Source organism: Melospiza georgiana, chromosome 2 (assembly GCF_028018845.1).
Source record: "Melospiza georgiana isolate bMelGeo1 chromosome 2, bMelGeo1.pri, whole genome shotgun sequence".
Taxonomy (NCBI): Eukaryota; Metazoa; Chordata; class Aves; order Passeriformes; family Passerellidae; genus Melospiza; species Melospiza georgiana.
Genome location: NC_080431.1, coordinates 49,794,183 through 49,821,633, shown reverse-complemented (window position 1 = coordinate 49,821,633; position 27,451 = coordinate 49,794,183).

Below are 27,451 nucleotides of genomic sequence, written 5' to 3'. Positions count from 1 at the left end.
ATTATATCCATCTATGTATATTTGGCTGATTGAGTATTAATAAAGTTCATCTTTGGAAACATTAATATCCTTGGAAAAATAGTGGCAAATTCTACTTCCTTTGATATAAAGAGTCTTGGAGATTCAGAGTGAGATTAATGGGGCAATTCATACATCTCAGAGGCTTTATTCTGGTTTTCTACTTGCCTCAGGCAAAAGACACTTCATTGGTTTACAGTGTCTTCATGTGCTTGAGGTTATATCTCTTAAAACCATAGAGGATAGAAATACAATATATATAGATATATAAACTTAGGATCATGGAAAACAATTTTTAAGGAGGGTTTAATTTCAGCATAATGGGAAACACAGCTCTATTTACACTAGAATATACAGGCATGCTTCTAGGGGATGTAAACTTAGAAATTGCTTTATAATTCTTCCAAAGAGTATAGCGGCATGACAAAAAAACCACTGAGTTATACTCAATTTTCGTCGTCTTTTTTTTGTTGTAAATCTATTTCAGCCTCTTTTACCCCATCTATTTCCCTTAATAACTGATTTTTTCTTTGATGTAAATGTTTATTTTTTAAGAACGTAAAATAAGAAAAAGGAATAATCAAATTGTGTAGAGGAAAAAATTACTGAAAAATTGAAAATGTCAGGCAAAAAGCATTTTGTTTTTAAGGACTAAAGTACAGAAGCTGTCATTATGTGAGCATCTTCAACAAAACAGCCTGTGACTTGAAGGTAATATGCAATGAGTGTGATGCAGAGGTTGTTATGGTTTCAGGGGCTTCTGTGACTTTCACTGACTGTAAAATCCTACAACCAAATATGTCAGACCTGATCCTGGAGGTATAATTCAGTGAATTACATAGCTTCCCTATAAAATGCATGTACCTTCATATTAAATGAAACACATTTTCCTCCTGTTGAAAGAAAGCTAATATTGCTGCCTATGTGCTTCCAAAAATTCATAATAACTGTGCAAACATTAAAAAGATGTAAAAATATTCATTAATATACACATATATGCAGTGTTATACAGTGGCCACAGGGTTTGGAAAGTTACCTAACTACTACTACCATAAATGCTTTTGCTAAACAAAAGAAAAGCATTTTAAATCCTATTTTAAAGTAATATTTCCAAAGTTAGAGACAGCATAATTATATTGATACTCAGTGAGAATTGGGCACCTGACTGCTCTTTATGCTTTTGAGTCTCCCTTTTTTTCCTTACGGCTGTTCTAAGTAAACCAAAGTCAGAGCTAAGTTTCTTATTTGGTTCAGAGATGTTTAGATTAGGCCATAAAGGCCTGAATTTTCCTGCTGGTGGCAACAATAAAATTCATTGACTTATGGCTTCAGGACTAGTTACTAAAGTGCCTTCCTTCTCATAGCATGCACCATTCCTTTTCAAACATTGATTTCCCACAAAATACAGTACACAAATATTTGTAGAGTTTATCTGTAAATAGACTAGGCATTTCCTGTGAGTTCATCATCAGTGTTACCAGAGAGTTCTACATTAATTTAGCATTTTGTTAGCACTTCCTCCAATTTACTAAGTAGATTATTATAGTGGACAAAATACTCTTCCCCACCCAACATTCCTTGCCATACATGCTTGCCATACACTAATGGCATTTTTAATAGTTTTCTTTCTCTTAAATGTCTTGCATTACACCCTACAGGTGAACTTGAAATGAAAAACTAAAACATAAAATGAACAAAACATACAATTAAAACCCAGGTTTAACACTGGGAAGTAATTGTTACTAGAAAGTAACTAATTTTTACTAGGAAGTAACTTTAAAACAAGAAAGAGTCCCTTTGACTCTTCAGTATTGACTGTATGTTCTCAAAAAAACAAAAAAGATTGTGTTTGAACCTGTTGCTATTTTGGACCCTGCCCTCTCCTTTACTCACTGTTCTTATCATTCAGGGAAGAAAATACACAGTTCCAGATGAAAAGAAATTATTTTCTTCATGAGATGGCATTACAAGGCTTTATTACTCATAGTAATAAAATTGAGTGTGAGACTGAAAGAAAATGATAACAAAAATATTCTGAATTCTTGCTTAAATGTATTTTTTATAAATATGTGTTACTTTTTTGGTCAGGAGCAACAGTAGCAGTATTTTGTTTCTTGCTACTAGGTCTATATTTTGAACTAAAACTGTATTTTCAGGGCATTCAGCAGTTTACAAAAATTATATTTATGATAATCTAGAAATATCTAGCAAATAAGAACATAAAAACTATGAGTAGTAGTTAAGTATTTAAAAAGTAAATATATAATGGGATAATCAGAGGACAAATATTGAAGATGTTTCATGTCTGACTTGCATGTAATACTCTTTTTATATAACTGTCAACCAGTTGTAAAGAATCAATACTAATGTGTGAATTATCCTTGCTAGAAGACCTATCTCTCACAAACTTCAGTTTTGGGCAGCCCTTTCCTTCCATTCAATTTGAAGTTATTTTTTGAATTACTCAAAAGAGATATTCGAGAAGAATATTACAAAAATTGCTTTGTTCATACTCTTATCATTTGGCGAGCTAAATAATAGCAATAATCTGCAGAATTTTGACATGTCAGAAATGTGCTCTCTTCCCAGGCCTGTCCTGAGAAGCAGAAGATGTCAGTCATATCAGACCTGTGATATGATGCTGAATTCAACTGCTGTCCTCAGCCCAATGAGATATGGCATTTTTGCCTCCTCCTACCATTTGTTACACATTTTAAATTGAAAAATTACAGAATATATAAGGTCACAAGGGATCTCATGACCTCATATACTCCAATTATTCTCTCCAAATATAGCAGTGATGGCTAAACTCCACCTTGGCTTTACCATGAAAGCATAGCCAAAAATTTAACAGTGACTATTACCATATGTTTGTTTAAGAATTAGATATTTCGTCCAGTTTGGGGCTCTCTGTACCAGAAAGAAGTTGACAAACTGGAGCAAGGAACTGGAGATCCATGAGATGGTGTAGTGGCTGGATTGGGCGTGGCGCTTTGTACCCTGGTCTAGTTGACAAGGTGGTGGTCTGCCAAAGGCTGGACACAATGGTCTCAGAAATCTTTTCCAAGCAACTTGATTCTGTGATTCTGTGATTACAGAGTATCACAAGGACAGGCTGAGTGCAAAGGCTTTGTTCAGTTTAGAGAACAGATTGCTAAGGCATCAACTTAACATTTTCTTTCACTATTCACTTCTTTCACTATTGAACATGTGTTTAGAAGACCTAGCCCAGTTTTTCTGTGTGGCACAGCAAAATGATGAGAAGAATGAATGCAAGTTGCATCAATGAATATTTCCTCTTGCTATTAAGAAAATGGCAACATTAAAAAAAAAAAAAAAGCAAACAAGGTGGTCAGAAACTGGGACAGCTTTTCCTCAGAGATTCGGAAATTTCTTGCTCAGAGATTTTCAGAGCTCTTCTGAATAATGCCTGGAGAAACTTAGTCAAAAATATAAATTTTCATTGAATTTATCATGTGGCCTATGATCACTTCCAAATTAAGTTGTTCTACCATTTCACAATTTAATGTGTGAAAAATTATGAGGTGGAAATGGTAGCCTTTCTAGAAAATTTTATCTTTTATTCCAGAGATAGAAGGCATAAATTGTGCATCCTACTGGGATGATGACAGTGGTGGGATTCAGGAACAATTTACAGATAGAAGACAACAACCTCACAAAGACTCTCTGAGTGCTTCTCTGTAGCAATTGCCCAGGATGACTGAGGTATGGCAAATCCCAATAGCCTGCCCCGAACAAAATAAAAATGATTTATTAATAATCTAGTTATTTCTTTATGTTGTGGATAATGTCTGGTTTTCTTTATTTTCTCAATTACTCTGAGTATTGTAATAAAATTTGAAGGTGTAAAAGTGACTAAGAAAATAGGAATTACAATAAATTATTTGTAGAATATGTTTATTTCTATGCATGGAAATTTTGACAAGTGATCATGCAACAATAAAGTGTGGTTTGATTTTTTTCCCTTCTACTTTTCTGGCCTTGCCTTCATTGTCTGTCTGTTGCATTTTTCCATGCAGTGGTTGTTCATTAGAGAAAGCACTGTTCCTTTTAATTTTTTAAGAGCAAATCATAAGTCTGTTAGCACTTTTCTATGGAGCCATATGGGTTTCCATATGGCATTTCTTTTGATGACTGTGCCATATTCAATATCTTACCCATGTGAATGTCTGTGAAATCGAGTGCTTTATCTTTAATTTCCTGCACTGATGAGTAGACGATAACTCTGGTTGTATTAGCACATTTCTGCTTTATCTGTCTATCATTAGATTAGAGGATGGCCCTTTCACACATTTTTAAATTGGATAGTTAGCACGTCTAAGAGAAGACGTAGTAATATGAAATGTCTTCTGTCATAAGTACTATGCAAATCTTCTCCTTAGTATTGATCATTTTAGTGCCATAAATAAACAAGTTCAAATTTGTCTTAAAAATTTTTAAAAACTAAATTGGAAAAAGATGGATGCTATGTGAAAAGAACACTGAGGGACATTTTTGATTTCTGAGAGTGTGTATAGGACTCAGAAATGTCACAACATGAGAAAGGTATTTGTTTAGAGCACTATAAGCAGAAGGAATGAGTCTTTTTTGATGAAATAAGTACAACTTCCAACAAGGGATTAATAGAAAAATGCAGTCTGAAATACTTTTGAAGATGTAAACCTCATAATGTCAAGTATTACAGTTCAGCACAAACTCGTTATTTATTTGATGCAAGTAGATGCAGTTATGATCTCCTATCTTGACATTCATCTACCAAATGAAGGAAACAAAGAAAATTTGTCATTTTATATGGCTAGGTAAAATTAAAGCGTATAAAATACATGTGCATATGTAAATTAGATCTAGAAACATTGTCTTTTGTTTTTAATGCCTACACTCTGTATATTTAGTTGGGTTTTTTTCCTAATAGTTTTGACTCCATTTTAAAAAGCATTTGTGTGTATGAGGTACATTTTTCTTTTAAAAGTCCATTTATCAAGTATGATTCTTGCTTTGGATTGATTCTAGATGTCTACATTTTCTTGCTAGGAAAAAACAAATATCATTTTACAAAATAAAAACTAATTATATTAGCAGTGTTATGGTATCCAAATTTATGGTTACGATTTTAAAAATCTTATTCAATTAGAATGGAAAAGAAGAAAAATATTTTCATCATTAGTATTTTCCTGAGATTCTATAATAATTTAACGATATCCAAGGAAAATGAAAGAGTTAAGAATGACTCATACCCAGCCTTTTGCCTTTTCATTCTGAAGATGTGCAAACTGTGTAGTGCTAGAAGCAGTCAGAAGCTGTTCATCAGCCATCTTTTCCTCTGAGGAGGAAAGTTTCTTTGAGAGAGATCATTATTACAATTTGATTCAAAGCATAGAAGTTATGATGTATTTTTATTTAAGCTTGCATTCAGAGTCTGAGTACAAAAAAAAATCTGTCCAGTTATAGAAATACATTAATATTTTGACAATATATTTCAAATGATTGCTTAAATTTTAATTTATCAGGGGCTACTAGGAAGAAAGGAAGATAATATTTTGTCCAATGGAAAAAGAAGAAATAAATGGAAAAAAAGAAAGAGAGAGAAATGAAGTGATATTAAAAAAATCCTTTAGGAGAACTTGGTTTGGAAATATTAGGAAAACCTCATGGATATGCACACTTTGTAAAGCAAACTTTTTCATGCATGAAGATTATTTACTGTACATGTATATATACTTGGTAAAGTTTTGTTTATTAGCTTCAGCTTTGTATGCAGTGCATCATTTTACTGACCAGTACTGCATTGATCCACAGCAATACTGAATACATATTTATGATGAGAGAAGGTTAATGGCCTTCAAAAACTCCCTTAAACTTTAATCTTTAATTAATTCCTTCACACGTATAACATACAATTTCTTTTATAGCAGCTGGGTGGTTTTTGTTTTGTTTCTGTTTTTTTTTCTCTTTCTGTTTATACAAAACATAGGAAAAAACTAAACAGTATTTTCTCAAATAGTTATATATGTAAGTATAATCCCATTAATACATAAACCTTCATACTTTTCTATCAAAACCAATAACTTTTTGTCAAAATTTAACAGCAATATAAAAGGTCTACTGCAGTAAAAGACATTAGTGGAAGCTATAGTTTCGATCTCTTATCATGAAGCTCTTCCTACTAAACAAAAACAAAACCACCCATATATATAAAAATCATTTTATAGGTAGAGCTGGAAAGCTTTGTTCAAGGCTTTTGATTTTCACATTGTCTTTTCTTTATCTGATTCTGCTCTTCACAGAGTTTACCAAAACTGATTCAGTAAAGTGCTAGCTCATACATACTAAAAAATGCATACACAAAAAAGGGCATGTCCAATGACTGTAATGATGAAAGAAGCTGAAAAATGAGTCACTTTTTAAATGAAAAATAATCATTCATACCTCCCTCTGCAGTACTAACCTATGCAGTGGATAATTCCTATTGACATTCTTTAAACTGTAGTTATATGACCATACAATTTAGGAGTGATTATAATCTTTCAAAATTCTCAGTAGTGAGTAAAAAGTGATATAATTCTGATATAACTGTTAGTAAAAGGGAAAGAAGAGAGAGAGAAAAAAAAACAACAAAACAAAAACCCACAAAACCATATTGTTTAATCTATACAGCTCAGCAAGCTCTTCATGTGGTGTTATGTTTTACTAGAATAATTATATCAAGCTGCAAAGTTATTTAAAATATTTAAAATATTGGCCATTCAGATGAAGCAAAAAATTACATACATGGTAACATTTATGTGCATATATTAATAATTGAGTAATAATTGCTCTCTATTTCTTTCAGAGTGAAATATATTTAGCCTTTGTGAGAAAGGAAAGACCACAAAAGATGCTTGTGTTTTGTGCATACAAAATGTGTAAGCTCCTGAAATTCTTTAAAGGACAAAAGACACACTGGAGCTCTCTTGCTTTCTTTTTCACACTGACTCTAATGCTTTGCAATTACTTAACCAGTGACAGTGTTCACTTATCCAAGATCTGTAGTCAGTTCTGTTTTAATATGAAAAGAAAAAAGAAAAAAAAAAGAAAAATAACAATAAAAAAATCTACAGGCCTGTAAGGTATAGGAATAAGATCAGGTCCAAGTACTGAATTTTCTTTTGTTTAGTTTCTAATAAAAAGTTACCCTGTATCTCTTTTTGGTAGGAAGAAGGAGGGAAAATGGAGGTGGCTAAAGTTCATGAGTACGAGAGGCAAAGAGATCCGCTGGCACTATAGATTTACAAGCTTTTATTCAGCATTTATCGGGAAAAGGGCTGTCCTCACTGCAGTGCTTGCAGCCTGAAATGCACTCCATCATTTCTCTCTGAAACCTTCGATAAGCCCAGGTGTGTGATGGCCTTCGGCTCTAAATCAGGCTCTGCACTTCCAACACGACCTTCCCCTAGGCACCGCAACACCTCTTGCCTTCTTACTTTGCACAAATTGAATCGAGGTACTTTGGACTTGTCTTCCTTAGCTACTTTACCTATTTCACATGATATAGGACATCAAAGAGTTTTCAATTTCTGATTTACTCATTCCCCAGCTTGGATTGTAATGGTAATGATGTGTTTATTCTCTAGATGTGAGCAATGAAAGGACTAAAATACAAGAGAGGAATAAGTATTTAGCATTCCGGACATGGCAACTGAAAAAGGAACATACAAATTTCAGAAAATTCATTTGCTGCATTTATAATCTCATTCAAGGGACAAAATTAACTCTGATAAAATAGAAGTAGAATGCTATTATCTCCACAAACTTTGTGATTGTTTTCATTACGTACCAAACTTAATTGTCTTATTATACTGAAATATTTTTAAAATTCATAACTGGTATAGTCCTAGAAAAAGTAATAAGGAAGAAAATATGCAGAGTTTACAGGCTGTTGCTTCTTTAGGATCCAAGAATTTTTAAAAATTGGCATTAAAAAAATTAAACCAAGCAATTAATGCCCACATTTAGTTGATTACAAGAACTCAGTTGAAGCCAAAAACCATGGAATGGTAATTGGAATTTAAAATTTGTATTTTTCAATGGGAAGTAATTTTCACAAACACACTAGTAGTTAGAAAGCCTCACTGCATCTATAAATACTCTAAACTTGCAGGATGAATGCATGTATAGAAAATAAGTGGTTTTAAGATTATGACAATCCATTACTAGATTCATATGATGATCTCCTCCTGAATTGTAGGAAACATTCTGTGGGAAACACTGGTTCTTACCACTTACATCTGGATTGACTTTCTTAATTTGATGCTTGAAATAATTTAAAGTTTTATGTAGTAAATGCTAACAAGATTTTCTCACAAAAGCACTGATCTCTCACTGAAATGTCAGTGGCTTTTGTTGCTCCAAATTCAGGATAGAAGAGTTAATTAAAAACTCAACAATAGGTCCTCAAAAACTCCAACTCATTTTGTTTCAAAATTCAGTATATGAGGAGACCTGGAATCACTTAACTAAATACCTAAGAAAAGTCCAGTTTTCATGGTTCTACACAGAAATCAAAATTAATTTTTTTTTCTTCCTGACTGATTTTAATTGTAACCTAATGTAGGAGGTTTCTGAGTCACTTAAAGTGGAATCACATTTCTTTTGTAAGTACTTTTACTCACCACGGTGCAAAACGACAAATCTTTACATTCTGGTGGGTGGATTCTTAATCATGAGGTCAAAAAAACTCAAAAAAAAAAAAAGTGTACTTAGTTCACATAATACAAGTTGGAATACTTTCTTCAGGACAGAGCAAGTCTGAGCTATTTTTTCTCTTTTCTCTCCACCTACCCTTCAGAAAAAAAGCATTCTTAGCTGACTGATTATTCAATCTTTCTCCTTTGTCAGAAATGGGAAAGTTAGTGATAAAATTTAGGACAAAAGGAGCAGGAAAATCACTAGCTGACTAGTCTAGTGTCGTCTTTGTCACAAGACACTTCAAAAGGTCTTTGCTTTACCTGATGGCAGAGCAAGAACATTTATAAAACTTTACAGATATTGTTCTGAAGAAAAAAGTCCAAAATAACGAGGCAGCAGCAGAATTAGCAGCAGCACCTGAGGCAAGCCCAGGGGTGAGGGCTGGATCTGGCTGTACAGGGGGGGAACGAGGAGCTGCCCCCCCTGGGGCCCAGGTAACAGAGACAAGAGTCTGCCTGCACTACTCCAGCCCTCTGAATATTACCCACTGCTTGCTGCAGCGATTACAAGATATGAGGATGAGATAAGTCCTAGGAAAATCTAAAGGATGGGGTGAAGTCACAAGGGGCAGGTGGTGAATTCTCTCATTCCTTTAATTGCAGGGAAAATGCTGACAGGAACAGGAGAACCCACCTGATCAACATGTAGATGAAAGATGGGTGCCATGGATGAAATTTTGGCTATTTTGACCATAGGGTGGTTTACACACAACAGGGCATGATGGAGACAGATGAGGTTCACTGTCTCCATCAAAAAAGAGGGAAAAGAGTTTTGCCTGTCAGTCGGCAGGACTGGTTGAGCGGGCTTCAAGTTTGGTTTGAAGAGAGAAGGAGATAAAACCAGGCTCAACAGAAATGAGCCTAGTGGTGGCATGCCAGATTTGTGGGCAAAATCCACAGCCCAGCTGAAGTGCACTGAGGCCAGTGCACATGGTATGGATAACAAACAGGAGGAGCTGGAGACAATTGTGCAGAAGGAAAGTTGTGATGTAGTCACCCTCACAGTGGGCTGGGGGCAGAGAGGCTGGAAAGCAGCCCAGCAGAAAAGAACCTGGGGCTGCTTGTTAACAACTGTCTTGTGCCCAGGGGGCAAAGAAGACCAATAGCATCTTGTACGTTATCAAGAATGGTGTGGCCAGCAGGACCGGAGCTGTGATTGTCCTGCTGTACTCGGCACTGGTGAGGCTGCACCTAAGTGCTGTGCTCAGTTCTGGGCCCCTCACTGCAACACAGACATGGGAAAGCTGTAGCATGTTCAGAAAAGGGCAACAAAGCTGATGAAGGGTCTAGAGAGTAAGTCCTGTGAGGAGCAGCTGAGGAAGCTTGGGATGTGTAGCCTGGAGGAGGCTAAACAGGAGAGACTCAGGAGAGACCTTTTTGTACTCTGAAAGAAGGTTGTTGCCAGGTGGTGGTCACCTTCAACCCATGTCAGGGTGAGAGGACATAGCCTCAAGCTGCATCAAGTGGGGGTTCAGGTTGGATATTGGGAGGAATTTCTTCATGGAAAACATTGTTAAATATTAGAATGGAGTGCCGAGGGGGGTGGTGGAGTCACCATCCCTGGAATTTCTCAAGAAACAATTGGATGTGGAACTTAGTTCTGTGGTTTAATTGAAAAGTTAATGATCAGTCAAAGTGTGGACTCTATCTCAGAGGTCTTTTCAAACTTAAATGATTCTGTGTGAGCATCAACATTTTTTGTCACTCCGTTAATTGCTGCATAAAGCTGCAGAGGTAGTGCAATACAAGGATGGTTCCTAGTGCCTCCAAATACTGCCTGTTCTATTTGGTTTAGGATTTTTTTAGTGTACTCCCTCTATTTCTCAGGGCAGATCAGAGCAAAGATTTATAACTGTTATCCTAATTCCAGATTATGATGTCTTATTCCTTCTGAAATAGCTATATTTCTGCCATTTGTTCTGTAAACACTAATAATGAACTTAATGAATATTAGACACTTCAAATTCCACTCATAGTCACACACATAATATAATGTGTGGGAAAGATGAAGTAATTTTTCCATATATGCATTTATGGCAAATGCTATGACCAAATACTAAAAGATTGCTGCATATACAATTTGTGTATATTGCAAACATAAAACAATGACTTACTTGTGCTTTCCCTATACTAAGATTACTTCTCAAATTCATATATGATAAAGACACAACAATGACAGATTTATTAAAGACAAGTGATGTGTTTAAAACCAAGAAGTTGCATTTTTATTCAAAAATAAATTAAAACAATAAATTTATTGTATGCACAGATGAGTCCAGTCTATGCACACAATAATCATTTGCTATTTAATTTTCCTGGGCTGGATTGCTTCATATCTAGATCTGATGAGCCATTTCAGCTATCTTTCCTACCCCCATATGCTTGACATTTTGTTCATTAGGATTGGCTTTCCTGATCGTCACAATACAAGATAAACTGTTATATTAAGAGGAAATGATGGTGTCACCTCTCCATAATTGAATCTGGAAGATGTATCTGCTGTTCTTTAAAATGACATATTCAGGAAGCCAAACAATCAACCTCAAGGGAAGAGTGTTTTGTGCCTGAGAGATTCAGGTCGCTTAATGCTTCACCAGTGGTTTTTGCAGAAAATGTGAAGCTTTTGTCAAAAGAAGCTGGCTCACCTGATAAATAATCATGTCACATAGAAATATATGTTTTTGCTAAAAATGCTTTAAAAATAAGGTTTAAGGTACTAATTCAGAGAGCATAGGATATAGAATGGTCTATTCATCACTCTCTGTTGTCTTGCAAGGGCTGTGTTCCCAGACTGAACTTCAAGTGCTCTTTTCTCTTGCTTTATTTTTCCATTCAAAGAGATAAGACCATAAAAAAAACCCCAAAAAGATAATTGAAATCAGTGCTTAGAAAAGAAGCTCTTATGTAAAAAATACAGTGGTTTGGTTTGCTTTTATTTCAAATCAACCCAAAACATACAATTATTTTAGCATGCATTTTTTCTATACAGAAAGATCAAGGACATCTAGAAAGGATTATGTCCATCCGAAATCCTCCAGCCTTGAAAAAGTATGATGATGCTGCCAACTACAATAACTGGTAAGAGATGTGTAAAAAGTCTTCACAGAATTAGAGAGAGCAGTTATAGCTTCTCCTAATTTCTATGTCAATACATGAAAAAACTCAAATAGTTTGGTTTTTTTTTTCAGAATCACATTATTTTTATGCAAGAATATGCAATTTCAAGGTATCGATAAATAATTCTGAAATTATTTTTCTTTTCTTTGTAGCAAATTTAAAACTTCAAAACCCTTAACAATTTTTCATATTTCATGCTTATTAAAGTGTCTTTCCTTCAGAATTTCAGTTTCAATATTACCTGTACAAACAAAGGAAATATGTGTGATTTGATACTGAAATATTCTTTGGCAAAACAAAGCACAAAAGAAAATCTTCATAATCTGTTAATAGATTAAATAATGAATAGATTATTCTGAGTTTATGTTGCATCACTATTTTAAATGGAGATCTTCTGAAAGAGCCTCAACCTTTTTGCTGTCTTATCTCTGGATGATGATCAGAGTTAAAAATCACTCTCCCTCTTTCTCATCCAAGTACTTTCCACATAGCTTTTTTCCTATTTATTTTATCCCTTTTGTCATAAAGATATTGTTTATTATTGTAATTATCCTTTGTCTTTTGAAAAAATATTGGTTTTCTCATCTTCAAATGTATGATTATTTTTCAGAAACTTCCTTAGAAAGAAATAAGATTGGGATAAAAAAAATCTCAATGTTCTTTTGAACTGAAAACAAAGGAATCCAAAGGAATCTAGTCATAGACCCTTAGACCCATAGGTAACGTCCATTCAAAGGCAAGAGTGGGCATCTGACATTTCTCTAAGATAGAACTCTATGGTACACTAATTTTGCCAGCAATTTAATACACTTTAGAGGCTTCCCCTTTCTAGGTTATTTTACAATAATCAGCTGATGATCAAAGGAGCAGAAAGTCCATTACAACATCACAGTCACAGAATCACAGAAAGGTTGAGAATGGAAGTCTGAAGAGGAAGGAAGTCTTCTGGTAAAATCCCCTTTCTCAATCAGGGCCACCTGCAGTTTCCCAAGACCATGCTTTCCAATATCTCCAATGATGTACATTCCAAAATCTCCATGGCAACCTGTCACTCTCACTGTGAAAAAGTGTTTCCTGATGTTCAGACACAACGCCCTGTGTTTCAGTTTTTTTCTATTGCCCCTGGTTCTGTGGATGGCTACCACTAAGTCTGGCTCTGTCTCCTTTAGATCCTCTCAACACATTTATGCCTGACAGTTCTGTTCTCCAGGCTGAACAGTTCCAAATGTCTCAGCTTTTTCTCACAGCAAAGATGCTCATGTGCCCTTGTCATCTTTGTGGCCCTTTGTTGGACTATTCAGCATCTCTGTATCTCTGTCATTCTCATGAGGAGCCCAGAACTGGATAGAGGACTCAAAGAGGAGTGGCCTCATCAGTGCTGAGGAAAGGGAAGGAAGGAATCACCTGCATCAAACTCCTGGCAAACTTTATTGAATGCAGCCAGCATACCATTGGACTTCTTTGCAGCAAGGGCTCCTTCATGACACCTGTTCAATCAGACACCCATTTAATCAGACAATGCTTTTTTTACAAAATTGCTTTTCACTTGTGTGGCTCCTAGCTTATATATTCATGCTTGGGGATGTTCCTCCCATGTACAGGATTTTGCAGTTCTTGTTGAATTTCATGACATTTCTCTCATCTGGATTCTCTAGTTTATTGAGGTCCCTCTGGATGGAAGCATGAATCTTTGGGGTATCAGCCACCTTTCCCAGTTTTGTATCAACAGAAAACTTGCCAAATTTTCCTCTGCCCCATCATCTATATCAATTAATGGAGATCTTAAACAGGTCTGAAGCCAGTAGTGATCCCTGGAGTACACTGGTAGTCACTGGCCTCCAACTAGAGTTTGAGCCATTGATTGCCTTTGCACTCAGGCATTCAGCTCATGTTTTAACTCACCCCACTGCTCATCTAGCCCAGACTCCAGCAGCTTGTCTATGGGAATTTTACGTAAGACAGTGTCTTAAGCCTTATTGAAGCCCAGATAGACAACCTTCATCACTCTCCCCTCAAGTGCCAAGCTAATTATTTAATTATATGGGTTTTTCAAGGTAGCAAAACATGATGCACACCTTAGTGAACCCTATCTGATTTTCCTGTACTCATGTGTCTGGCAGTGTTTTCCAGAACTAGGCCTGCATCACCTCTCCAGAACTATGGCAAGACTATTTTGAAGAAAAAAGCTAATGCTGCCATTTTGAACGACTACCAGTGAAAAGCCTCCTAATTTTGTCTCGGACTCCAACAGTGGTGTATTGATTTAAGAAATCCAAATGCTTTCTATATCACTTTCTAGGTCCATGGCATGTAGCTAGATAACGATACATGCAGATACATAAGGCTTCCCTGATGACTCAATTTACAACAAAAGTGAAAAAAAATCTTCCCTGCAACATGAGCATTTATATGCCATTCTGTTGATAGCAAGTCACTTAGAATGCAACAGATTTTGAATTCATCATTTGCTTCTATATTGGATAACTTCATGTTCAATACTCCTTCTGGCTCAAAATATGCAAAGCTCTTCTTAAATCAAATAATAAATTTTGAATATTTTGAAATTTAAACAAAGTAGTGTTAAAACATTTTTCATTCCATGCTTTTAACGAATGAGCTTTAAAACATCTAAATGGAAGTATTTATCATTCCCATAATACCTAAACATGGAGACAATGAATCATGAGAAAGGAAAATGCTTTGCAGAGCTATTTTCCTAAAAAATTTAAAAGTTATTTGTAGTAGAATTATTTTTAGGCACAATTTGCAAGTTCTACTGCATATTTTACACTTTTACTGTGCACCATGCCTAAAGATTTGAAAGACTGGTGAAATATGTTGTCTATATCATGCTTCATCACCACCATTGTTATCCTTCCAGTCTTTTCTTGTAAAAGGGAGACAGTACATGATCTTAAATAAAAAGATATTTTGCTGTTTTTCACTTTTTGCACTTTATTGTCACTTTAATGACAATAAAGTGCAAAAAGTGAAAAAGATTCACTCTTTCCACAATCAAAAATTTATTTGGCTTTTTTTCCCCCTTAATGTTTTTTATACATGGAGAAAGGAGAAGTGAAGGAAATGTCTTCGCCCACTTTTACTAGATCATAAAAGGGTCTGGAATAATGGCAAAATAAATTGCTGTGGCATGTGTATTAAAAAGCTAGTCCTATGATTGTGAATGTGGTCTCTTATAAAGAATAGTTTCTGTTTTGCCGTAAAAAGTATGATAGTCTATTAATATCCATTCACACCTTTGCCTTTCTGATGCAGTTAATATAATGTGCTTGCAGAATTTTCAAATAGGCAGGTTAAAGAGGATAGATATGCTAAATTAGCACTTTCTGAAGGGGACTTTATCCCATATTTGTTCCAAGTATTCCAGGTATCTTTTTTTTCTGAAAATTATCGATTTTGTTGGCAACAAGGCATCACAGCATATGTGCTGGTGCACTGATTAGTGTCACTGATCTTTTAATCTTAAATTCTTAGGAATGTCATGCAAAGCTGGAAGGTGTGATGTACTAGACTTTTATATTTTCTATGAAATACAAACTCTTTCTGTGTACACTGCATCTCTTCACAGATTAGAATGTCAGTTTTCATGTTTTTTAGTCTCACACAACCAAATTTGATAATATTTCTGTTTAATACAGGGATGTTTTAGCATCTTTTACAGAACTTGTTGAAAATTTAAGAGAAAAAAATCAGCCCAACAAGAAAATCAATCAAATCAAAGACCATATATCATAAATAGTTTTTCTTAAACCAGTAGATATGAAATAAAGTAATTATTATGATATAAAAATAAATAATACATGATGTGTCAAGGAAGTAAAACTAAGAAAACTCAAATACTGCCAGCTTGTTAAATATATGTGTAGAGCTTATTAGAAATATATGAATTTAACACTGAAACCTGCTGGAATGGGTTGACATTTTCTGGCTGGCAGATACCTACCAAGCCACTACTCTTCCTGAAGTATGCAGAAGAAGAAAATAAAATTGAAATGGAAATGATTGTGCATCAAGACAAAGGGAAATTCCCTACCACTTAATGTCATGGACAAAAGAAACTCAGCTAAAAGAAAAGTTATTAAATTTACCATCTTTTTAAGTGCATTTGGACAGTGAAAAAACAAAACAAAACAAAACAACCAAACAAAAGAAAACCAAAATAAAACACCTTCCACTCCTTTTTTAGGTTTGGTTTCACAATGGCAATGCTTATTTAAGAGATCACTCCAAATAGCATAAGAATTACTTTAGTAAGAAAGCATTGTGTCTCTATTTTAGTTATATATAGCCATGTATTTTCTTTTCTAAAACATTGTTTCTTTACTTAATAGCTAATAAACATTGTCATTGCAAGAAATCTATTTTAAATCAGAATTTCATAGCTGGTATTCTGGGAAGAGTATAGGAAGGCTACCCAGTTGTGTAGGGATGGGGTGAGGAAGACCAAGGTGCAGCTGGAGCTGAACTTGACAAGGGGGACAAAGAATAACAAGAATGGCTTCTACAGGTGTTTCATCCAGAAAAGGCAGGTCAAAGAAAGCGTGCCCCCACTGATGAACAAGGCTGACAAACTGATAAGAACAGACAAGGAAAAAGCTGAGGTACTCAGCAATGTTTTTTGTCTGTCTTCACTGGCAACCTCTCTTCCTACACCTCTTGACTGGATGAACTACAGGGATAGGGAGGAGCAAAGTCCCTAACTACATAAGAGAAAATCAGATTTGTGACCACCTGAGGACCATACATAAGTTTATGTAACCAGACAAGACACATTCCAGAGTCCTGAGTAAATTGGCTTAGGTAGTCACCAAGGCACTATCTGTGATATTTGAAAAGGCATGGAAGACAGATGAAGTCCCTGGTGACTGGAGAAAGGGAAATATTGCACACATTTTTAGAAATGGGTAGAAAGTGCAAGGACTTGGCACTTGGCCTCATGCCTTGCTATGCCATGCCATGCTATGCTATGTCATGCTATACTATATTAAACTACTATACTATGCTATTGGCCTTGGCCCACCAATCCTGCCTGTCCACATCACTCTGTAGAGCCTTTCTGCCCTTCAGCAGATCCATACTCCTGCCCTCCTTGGTTTCATCTGCAAACTGAAGGCACAGTTTACCTCCTTGTCCAGGTCACTGATAAAGATATTAAATAGGACCAGTCCCAATACTGAGCCCTGCAGAGCACCCCTTGTACCTGGTCAGCAGCTGGATTTAACTCCATTTGCTACCACACTATGGACCTGGCCATCCAGCCTTTTTTTTTACCCATACAGGAATGCTTCCATCCAATCATTGAGCAGCCAGTATCCCCAGGAGAATGCTGTGGGAAATGGTGTCAAAAATTTTACTGAAGACTGGGTAAACAGCCTTTCCCTTATCACCTACCTGGGTGGTCTTTTCATAGAAGGACATCAGGTCAGTCAAACAAGATCTGCCTTTCTCAAACTCATGTTGATTGGGCCTGTGTTATGATCCAATCAGGGATAAATGTCTTAGCTGGAATTAAGATGCAAATGAGACCGTACAACAAAGTGAATAATATGGATTTTATTTAAACATATAAGGGAGGCAGAGATATAATGAAATAGAAAAGAGAAACATGGAGAGAGACATCAAGCAGGAGACGGTGACCACCCTTTAATCCAGCAGAATCCAGTTCATCCTTTTTCACCCTAGCAGTGGTGGGGTCCCAGAGCCGTTCTTTTGGGGGTACCACCTTTACACAGTCCAAATTCCAGCTATCCACAGGGCATAGATGATGATCCCACAACTTGAGGTGACATGTGTATGAGCAGTAGCTTTCACTCCCACTTTGCTACAGTGAGAATTTTTGTCTAGATGCATTAACCACAGTGTGCTAACCAGAACTTACTTCCATCATGCCTGGAATCGCCATTTTCTTATTGCAAATTCCTCCCTTCTGAGCTTATTTCAAATTCCCACTGTGGTGGTTTATTTTATGGCAAGTTCCTTCTGTGGCTTTGACAGTGTTTTGACACAGGTATCTGTGCTCTTTTAGCCTGATCTCCTGTTTGTCCTGTGAGGGAACTAAACTGACCTGCTCCATGGTCTTCTCCAGAAATGAAGTCAGACTGACACAGCTGTAGCTCCCCAGATCCTCCTTGCAGCCCTTCTTGTAAAATCCGCCTTGCAGCAATGACAAAGGGCTGCCAAATGTAAATGTCAGTAGTAAGCGTAATTTTCTGCTGGAGTAATAACAAGCAGCACTCCCTTTCTGTAGTAGGGAATCACTCATTCCTCACCTCATCTACTTCCTAAGTGCCTACACCAAAGCAGGAACTACTAGGGACAAACTCTTTATCCTTATTAACAACCTGGCCTTACAATACATACCCAGATGGGGTGGAAAAGAACATGTAAGAGTCTTTATTTGTCCACTTGGGGTCTGTGAAGAACAAGTTCCCCACATCTCATATTTTGAGAAAGAAATGGCTTTGTTTATTTCTGGTGTAATAAACTCTCAAAATCTTTTAACCTGACTGCATCCTTAGCTTTGATCTTCATGAGGTAATGCTTTTAAATTTAATTTTCTATCTTCATTTAAACATTCTTGCAGTGTATAGATAATTTTAGCATCTAAAAAGTTCATTTTTGTTCTAATAATCCATGTTATTTCTTGGCATCTCTGTAGCAAGATCATGCTGTGAAATCTTAATTCTTATATTATTATGAAAAACTTGTTTTGTTCACTTAAAAAATCTCATTCGGTTTCTTTATAAATGTTTTTTGCTTTAATCACTGAAAGATTCCCAGCAGATTATATCAAATTGCCTTACTGTTATCACTAACAAAGGCAAAAAACAACTAAAAAGGCATACTATCTATTTATATTATTTCCTATGGAAAAACATCTAGCACCTTCAAAATAGAATTGAGGGAAAAAAGAATGGAGAGAATGATAGAAAAATATGCACACTAAATCTACATTACACAAAGTTGAATAATATAAGCTTATTATTTGATGCATTTTAAAGAGTGTTCTACCAAGCTTTCAGCCAAAGGAACATGTATGTATGAATTTGTGTGCTGTTCAATGCATCAGATATTAAGAACAGTTTGAAGCACACAAAGAAATTGAAAATTTGTAGATCGACTTCTTATCAGAAACATACATATCATTCTACATGATCTTAAATTTAATTGTACAAAATACTGCCTTGCAATAAAAAATATAATAAAAATAAAACATTAAAAGATCAGTCAGTAAATATTTTGATCGATAGAGAAGTTAGGAAAGGAAATGACATATGTATCTCCTCTGGTTACAAGTGAATTTCCCAGAAAAATTCTTCTAAGGAGTTACATTACTATATGAAATAATCTAAATTCACAAGGTCTAAAATCACAATCTTAAGTCAAAAAAAAGTTAGGTATTCTGATTTCGGGTTCTTCACTAAATAAACATTTTAAATCTCATGAAATGCTGAGATTTTATTTCCTAAGTCCTGCTTTAGGATGCAAGAAGCAATTTTTCATTAGTTGTATTGTACCTGCAGTGAAACGTTTTGGTTATACTAGCAAGAAATAAATAAAAGAAAAAGTTCCAACATTAGCATTCAGTTAAAAAAAAATAAAGAGCAGTATCTGAAAAAGCTGTTTTTTTACTGATGAAAAATCTTAAAGGAATGTTTGCCTTTTTTATTAGTCAGACTCTATGTACGGAAATTTAATTTAATTTATTATTTGTATATTGAGGAGACCACATAAGCTTGATAGGGGACTAACATGTCGTTGCCATCAGAATAGCACCATTAATTATAAGGAAGATAGTACTTATCAAAAACTTTACAATTGAACTCAATGAATAAAACAACTGAAAATAGGCAAGCAAAAAAAAAAAAAAAGAAGCAAGATGAACAGCATATCTTGTCTTGGTAAGAGTCCTAAAGTATATTAGAATATGAATACTCAGTTTCACTGATATTGAAACTGCAAATTTGAATTGGGATTAATCTCAATTGATAGCACCACTAGAAGAGATATTGAAGCTAGTTAGGGATCTAAAAAAGTAGCAAGACTCTGCTAATCAAGGTCTTGCTCGTAATCAACAGAACAAGAGGGGTCATCAGCTTTGAGGGTTGAGTCATGCCATCTCTGAATTTCTTTTTCCTGCCTTTTTTTTATCCTCATAAACCACATAATGAATCTGTGTGATTAGTTTTCTTTTTAAGGTTTTAACATTTAAATAGCTATTGATAAAGGAAATATTCTTTCCCTTTGTTGATTAATTATCCTCTAATGGGCTAATTTACTGGTGCTGTCATTGCATTAGATCTATTTTAACCCTAGAATTTCAAAACCATAGAGGAAATTGTTCTCTAGAGGCCAATAGGATCCAGTTTGACTGTAATCCAAATTTTGCCCTGTTTTGTCATCACAGTACTGATATCCTATTTGATTTGTTTTCTATTGTATCTTGTATTTTAGGTTTTAATAAGGGGGAAGGGTCACTTTAGCTGTTGTTTGCACTGAATGCAGTGTCTGGGTGTCTGTAGTAGGGGGCTGCAGAGCTGGCCTTTGTGAGAGAGGGCTGGAGCTGTCCCATGCTGCGCACAGCCAGTTCCAGGCAGCTCCAGCAAACCCACTGCAGGGTGCAGCTGAGCCCCCAGCTCCTAGCCAAGGTGGTGGCACCTCAGGAGAAACACATTGGAGAGAGGGGAAAACACTGTAAGGCAGTGAGGGGTGGGGAGAAGCACATGAGAAAGAGCCCTGTGGACACCAAGGTCAGACAAGAAGGAGGAGAAAGTGCCCCAAAGACTGGAGGAGACAGACATTCCTCCGCAGCCTCTGAGGGAACCAAAGCAGAGCAGTTATTCCCCTGCAGACCATGCAGTATCCGTGCTGGAGCAGTTGGGCATTTTCTGAAGGGCTGCTGCCTGTGGGCAGGATCCCTAGGAGCCAGCAAAACATAGGAGGAGGTGGGAGCAGCTGAACCCAGAATGCTGCTGAACCCAGTCCCCATTCCCCATCCTGCCAGCAATGCCCATAGGGAAGGAGGTGGAGGAGTTGGGAAAGAAATAGTGAAGCTAGGCCTGGAAAAGGGGTAGGGGAAAGGTGTTGTTTTACTTTTGTCTTTGTTTCTCACAGTCCTATAGTTTTAATTGGCAATAAATTCTATTCAGTCAAGGATGTGGAGTGAGGAACATCTGGGTAGTCATCAGGAATCCAGGCAACGTTAATTCAACACAATGCTAAAAAGAAGACACAGAAAATAGGGACCACCAAAACATTTATTGTTCAGTTTAATTTTCTCTCTTGCTTTTTTTCTTTTTCGTGAGGACTTAGCCTGAAGAAAGCAAGATAGAAAAATTAAATTGAGCAATTATATTAATTTGTTTGCTAACATGGAAAATAGAAAAGAAATTACCTAGAAATGTATATACAGTGTGAACTTTCAAAGCTCCTGTTAAGGCACTGAGTCTAAATTAATTTACTTGTAACCTTGGACAACCTTTGATTTTTACTGAAAATTTTCTCAACGGTTCACTCTTTGAAGCTATACTGTTATTTAAGTATGTTTGCAATGTTCTTTGAAATAAGTAACTTTTATAGACCCTACTAGACAGAATGAAACACAATACTGCATATTGTTACATGGGTATACTTTATTACAACCCACCCCTCAAAGTACAGAATCAGTATTGTATTCTCTGAGAAATACTTCAAGGTAATGTAAAGTTCAAACTAGGTTGTAACTTACAGGCTGGCAAGTTCATAAGTTTGCTTGCTGCAAATGCCATGCTGTTTAACCATGATATATCCTTAACAAAGTTATTTTCCTCCAAACATCCAAGGATTTTCTAGATTTGCTTTTTATTTGTTCTGTGCTATTTAGGAGAGTTAAGAGAAGAAAAAACATAAAGAAAAAATTTACCTGGCAGCATTCCTAATCTCTGCATTTGCAAAAACAAGTGAATAAGAAAAATTGTGTATATCACCAGTGCATATAAAATCTAAATATCATCTGCCTCAGTATTCTTCACAACATTTGGACTAACTAAATGTGATATCAAGGATTCAGCATGTGTGCAATTTAATTTAATAAGAGCCATACTGACTTAGATCTAAACTGTTGTTCTGAGAAATCTCAAAAAATACTTCCTCAGAAATATACATGACTAACTTCAGCACCATGTAAGCTCCTTGTTGGCAGTTACAGCGTACAAATTTAGAAAAAATACATTTTAAGAAGGGCAGTTGTTTTTTATGTAGTTTCATAAATAGCTCAATTTGACGAATTGATCAAAGTGTTTCAAAATGTAAAATTTCCCTTAGAACTAAGTACAATGCAGAGATAAGAAAAATGTAAATTCAGTAATTTAAAGGTCAAACCCATTATATGGCAGCAATCTGAATGTCAAATCTACCTTTTCCTCGAGTTTTTCCTATCGTTTTTCTCCTAATTGTGTTTGTCCAGTCTTTCACTTTGGCCTTTTTGTTTATTGCAATATGACTTCTCCATGGTTTGTTACTTTTCCATCTTCTATCACTTTTTTGCAGTAGTAGAAAGACAATAAGACATCTCTTTTTCAGTTTATTATTCTTCCCCTCATTTTTTCCCTGTTTCTTGCAGGAAAGAGAAGTACAGTCTAAACAGAATATAGTCAAGTATTTCTTTGCCTTTTCTGGAGTCATACCAGGTATTTTTCAATTTTTGGCTCTGTTCTCATTACTACATCTATTAAGTAGCTTATGTCCTCATTTGCTCTTTCATGTGTTTCATACTTTTTCTTATTTTTTTGTATACTTTCCCATTGCTTCAGATTTTTTATTTTCCTTAATTTTTCTTGATCAAGAAAATAGAAATTCCAAGTCCTGTAGGTGAGACAGAGTAACTTGAACCAGTACAGACTAAGCATGGATATTGTTGTGCTGTGAGTCAGACGTGAGTCAGCAATGCTTTCTTTTGGTGGTAGTACACAGAGGTATATTACCTCTGAAAAATGATTATATTACAGATCAAGCAAATGTCTGAACACCAGGAAAGGCTTTTCTCACTGTGAGGTGACTGAAAACAGCTGTTTGTGGAGTTTCCTTCCTTGCAGTTATTAAAAAGCCGTCTGAATTTGGTCCTGGGTACACACCCAGGAGCCTAGGTGGCTTTTTTTAAATAGGAGGTTAAACCTGGTGACCCTCCAGAAGTCCCTTCAAGCCTCAATGGTTTTGTGTTTCTACGGTCTTAGTCTCAAAACCAGGGCACTAAGAACTTTTATAACTTCTCATGTGTAAAGGAGTGTAAATTGAGGGGAAAAAAACCCCATTATTTGTAGCTATTTGTGTTGATAGGAAGATATACTGGACTGATTGAAGCTGGATGGGTTGGAGATATATTGCTGGTCAGTCTAGAGACTTGTAGCCAAATAGAAAAGGTTAGAATGTGAAGGATGTTATGATCGCCAAGGAACGCAGGAGTATTTTAGAAAGAATGAATGTATTTTAAAAATACTGAACTGTCTTATTGTAATTTTGTACCTGGAACAACCAAGATTTCACAATCAGTGTGAAATATACAAATACCTATGAGAGGATGGCTTGTAGGAGGACAGAGGTAGTGCTGAAGGCAATCTTGCCCCTGAGGAGTTGCAGCTGTACTAATTAACAAAGAGTGGGAACAGGGCTGCCCTTAATAGGCCACAGCTGTGTCCAGTAAGGATGGGTGTTATAAAAGAGTGGGTTAGCTGATCAAGAGGAGAGTGTGTTGGCTGTGGGGAGGAAGGATTGGGTAGTTGTCCAAGGGACAGGACGGAATCACCCAGCTATGCAGAAGAAAGAGGAAAGGAGTCAGTGTTGTGAGGAGCTACCCATGGGAATTCACAGGGAGAAGGTATGAAATTTTATAGTAAGATAATAAACTGGTGCCAAACACTGATACCAACAATTGGTGGCCTGTATGGGGATGAGTCCTGAAAAATACCTTCTCTCCATTTCTTTATTTCTCAGGTTGGCGTTCAGTAGGTTATTCTTCATTCAGGAAATCATTTCCTCCCAGGCCAAGAAAGGGTTGGATCATGACATATATGTCTTTCTTTCAATTTGACTTTTCTTTCTGAATAGAAATATTGAATGCAGTCCAAGTCAACACAGACACTGAGTTCAAGCTAATGTCTGTAGAGTGTGCATAGTCAAGAGATGAGAAAACTGTGGGAAAACAAAGTTCAAAGCAGTATCAAAGATTTGGCTGAATTTATTTTGGAAGTCATATGTATGCCGTGGTATACCACAAAGACCTCAGTGGAAACACTTCCCAGTTGTCTTTTTGAAGGCATTGCTTAAAACTGCAAGTGCACTTTCTTTTTGAAAACAGCCTCTGAGAGCCATTGGCAAGGAGCCTTTGGAAAGAAACCATGTTGTACCCTACCTCGATGGTGAGAGAAACAAAACTGTAAGGCACAGAAAAAATTAACACACTTTTCCCGCAGTATGAACACAAATCATGACCAAAAAGGAAAAAAATCAAATATTATTAGTGTTTTCATTTTACTTGACACATTTCTTAAATAAACTAGCAATCATAATATCAAATATTACTGAGGGATCCTCAAACATGAAACCTGATTAGTGCCCTCTGTTTATTGACAGAATGTCTCATCTCTCAATATCATTAACCTTTTTTCTCTGAACTCTGATCATTCTGAGTCCTAAGTATTAGCTTCAGTAATAGAAGTATCTTAACTCATAACTTTGCCATTAATTAAGCAGTTTTTCCGCTTAGCATTACTTAGCTTTCTCATGATCTTCAGCAATGGCTGAATTGTGTTGTGTTGAAACCATGACAAGAATGGAATGACACTTCTAATATCTTGGAAAGTGGGGCAACTTCTCTGTCTATGTCTCACCTCACTGAAAATAATATTTATTGAGATTTTTTAAAAATTGTTGCATTTTTTTATTACATTCTTTTTTTTTTTTTTTTAGAAGGATAATTTGTATTTTTCACATGCATGGTTACTGCTAACTTAGTATATTATATTTAATAATTCCACCTGTTTTGTGGGGTTGGTGGTTTGAGACAGGGACAGCACACTCCCTGATGTCCATGTGGCAACAGGAAACTTTTATTCTTTGAGCCCCTCTTTATAAAGGGCATTTGAACAACCTGCTCTGGATAGCTCATTGGTCTGATCTTTGACACTGCCCATTGCCTGGACCAGTGAGGTGCCTGCAGCTTAGGCTGGAATGTATTTGGTTGAGATTCCTGTCAGTCCACCCAGAGGCTGGTTTTATGGAGCTGGCTGGGTTTCTCATTTCTAACTGAATTAATTGCCCAGTACAAGCCAGCTTTTACAGTAACATTAGTATACCTCTAAAGCATGGCCAGATTCTACTTGAAGTATTTTTTTATCTCTCTACCTGCCTTTGTAAAATTGAGGATGCCTGCTGAATCATAAGGCAAAACAATTACATTTGTATTCTATCCTTTCCTTCCTAGTATAAGCTCTCTTCCACTCCTCTGTGTTCTCAGAAAGGATGAGAAAGATGAGTAAAAGAGTTCAGAGAAATAGTTAAATCTACCACTGAATAAAAAGTAAACCAAAAAATCCTGTTAAAATTGTCATGTGTTCTAACATTTGTATAAACATCTCTTTAAACTTTTTTTTTTGGTTTTGCTTGTTGCTTTTTTATTCCAATTTATTCTAATTGACCAGAGTCATACCATCCTGAAAATTGCCCTTGTCTGCCATTGTTTTCTTGGCAAGACAGGTGTTCTTGCACAGTGTGCAGCAGAGCAAGAGATGCAATTCCAAGGAGAATTTCAAGTGACTAAATCCATGATATAAAAGGCAAAGGAGGAATTGAATCAAATGAAATGGTGACACAATGAAGTTTTCTTTGCAAGTTAGAGTAGAAATATAATAGAATACATAAAAAAGTATTGCTTTATGAGGAAATTATAGGCACTTGTATTCTCAGCTAGTAATGGTGTTAATTGATACGAATTAACAAGAAATTTAAGTAGGTGCCATGGAAATTCTTTTTATTTCACATCTCTGTTCCTGTTCTTGTCGTGTATTCTGTAAACTGCAAAGATAACCTTTCATGTAGCAGTTCAGACTGCACAAAAGGTTCAGAGTCCTGCTTTGCAAGTGATTGTCAAATATTTGTGAAAAATCTACTGATGTGTATTTTCTGGAATTAGGCAGCACACATAGAACTAAACCCTTGATGACATTCTGCATTATTTCAAGCCAGTGTATTTTTAGTTAGATTTGAAATTGAAATTTTTTCTTTGAACACTGTCTCCTTGATGTTTGTTGAACTCCGCAATGGCACAATTTCTCATCCCTTTCTATCAGTATATCACACAGCCCTTCTTAGTAGTTCATTGCCATTTGCCAGCTGTCCCTTGGTTTGTCACTCCATTCTACTGGAAAAAAACCCATTGTGTCCCATGGTAAACTAGGGATAGCATGAAAGTGAGGATACATTTCAAAAGGGTGTGAGAAGATATGCAAGAAGCATGTATGAAACCATACATTCAGAAGCAAAATGTTCTGATACAATCTATACTTCCTTCATGCTCTCATGCTCCTTAGACATTTAAAACAGACTATTATAGCTCTAAAATGTTATATAAAAAAGGGATAGGAGGTCTAACATTATCTTTGTAGAGGAAAATAAGAGTTTGAATGCAAAATACAATGCCACAAGGTCATTTGTAGAAATTTTACTTCCTCATATTTCATCTTGCAGCCTAGCTTTTTGGGACAAGTTCTGCAAGCCATATTGACAAAAAATCTGTTTCTGAATATCCTGGCCAGGAGCTGTTGTCATAAGCATTTCCAAATTACTGTATCTACAAAGCACTGAATTAATTGGGCATAATATATTTTTGGCATGTGACTTCATAAAATGCAGCACAATGTCATGAAACCTACCAGCCTGAACTTCACTGTTTGCAGAGGTGGCAGTCTCATGGGAATATTTTCAGCTCTGAATGCATGCAATTTGCCTTCAAAGTGAACTGCTGGCTCTCACTAATGCAGCTTGCTCTCTATCCCTCTTTTTCAGTAGCCAAGCCTGATAAACTGGATTTTTTTTTCATTTAGATCACACTTTCCTCACAACTTAATAGGAAAGGTGCAATTAAGAATGCCCATTCAAAACTCTCAGCACCCATGTAAAATATTTTGAAAAGAATCTGAAATAACTGCAATACAATCAATAACAGCTAGATTTCAAATACCAAAAGAGTATATGTATATATACCTGCGTGCATGTATGTTCTTATTTCATATATAGGAAATGTATTCATGCAAATATGTTCTTTCTCCTCTTTATGGACTTGCTGAAGTACTTAAGGCATAAAAATTTCTATTAAACAAATGACTGTTGACAATGATTAAAGAAAGAACCTAGTTTGTTTGAGAGAATACTTTATAGTGCTAAGAATTGCCCTTTCAAGATGGTGATCTAAACACCAACCCTGTAATTTGAAAACCAATTTTGCAACTGATGAGCTACTTCAGACAGTGACTCTATTACCACTGTACAGAATCAATGGTTTATTTAACTGAAGTAATAAA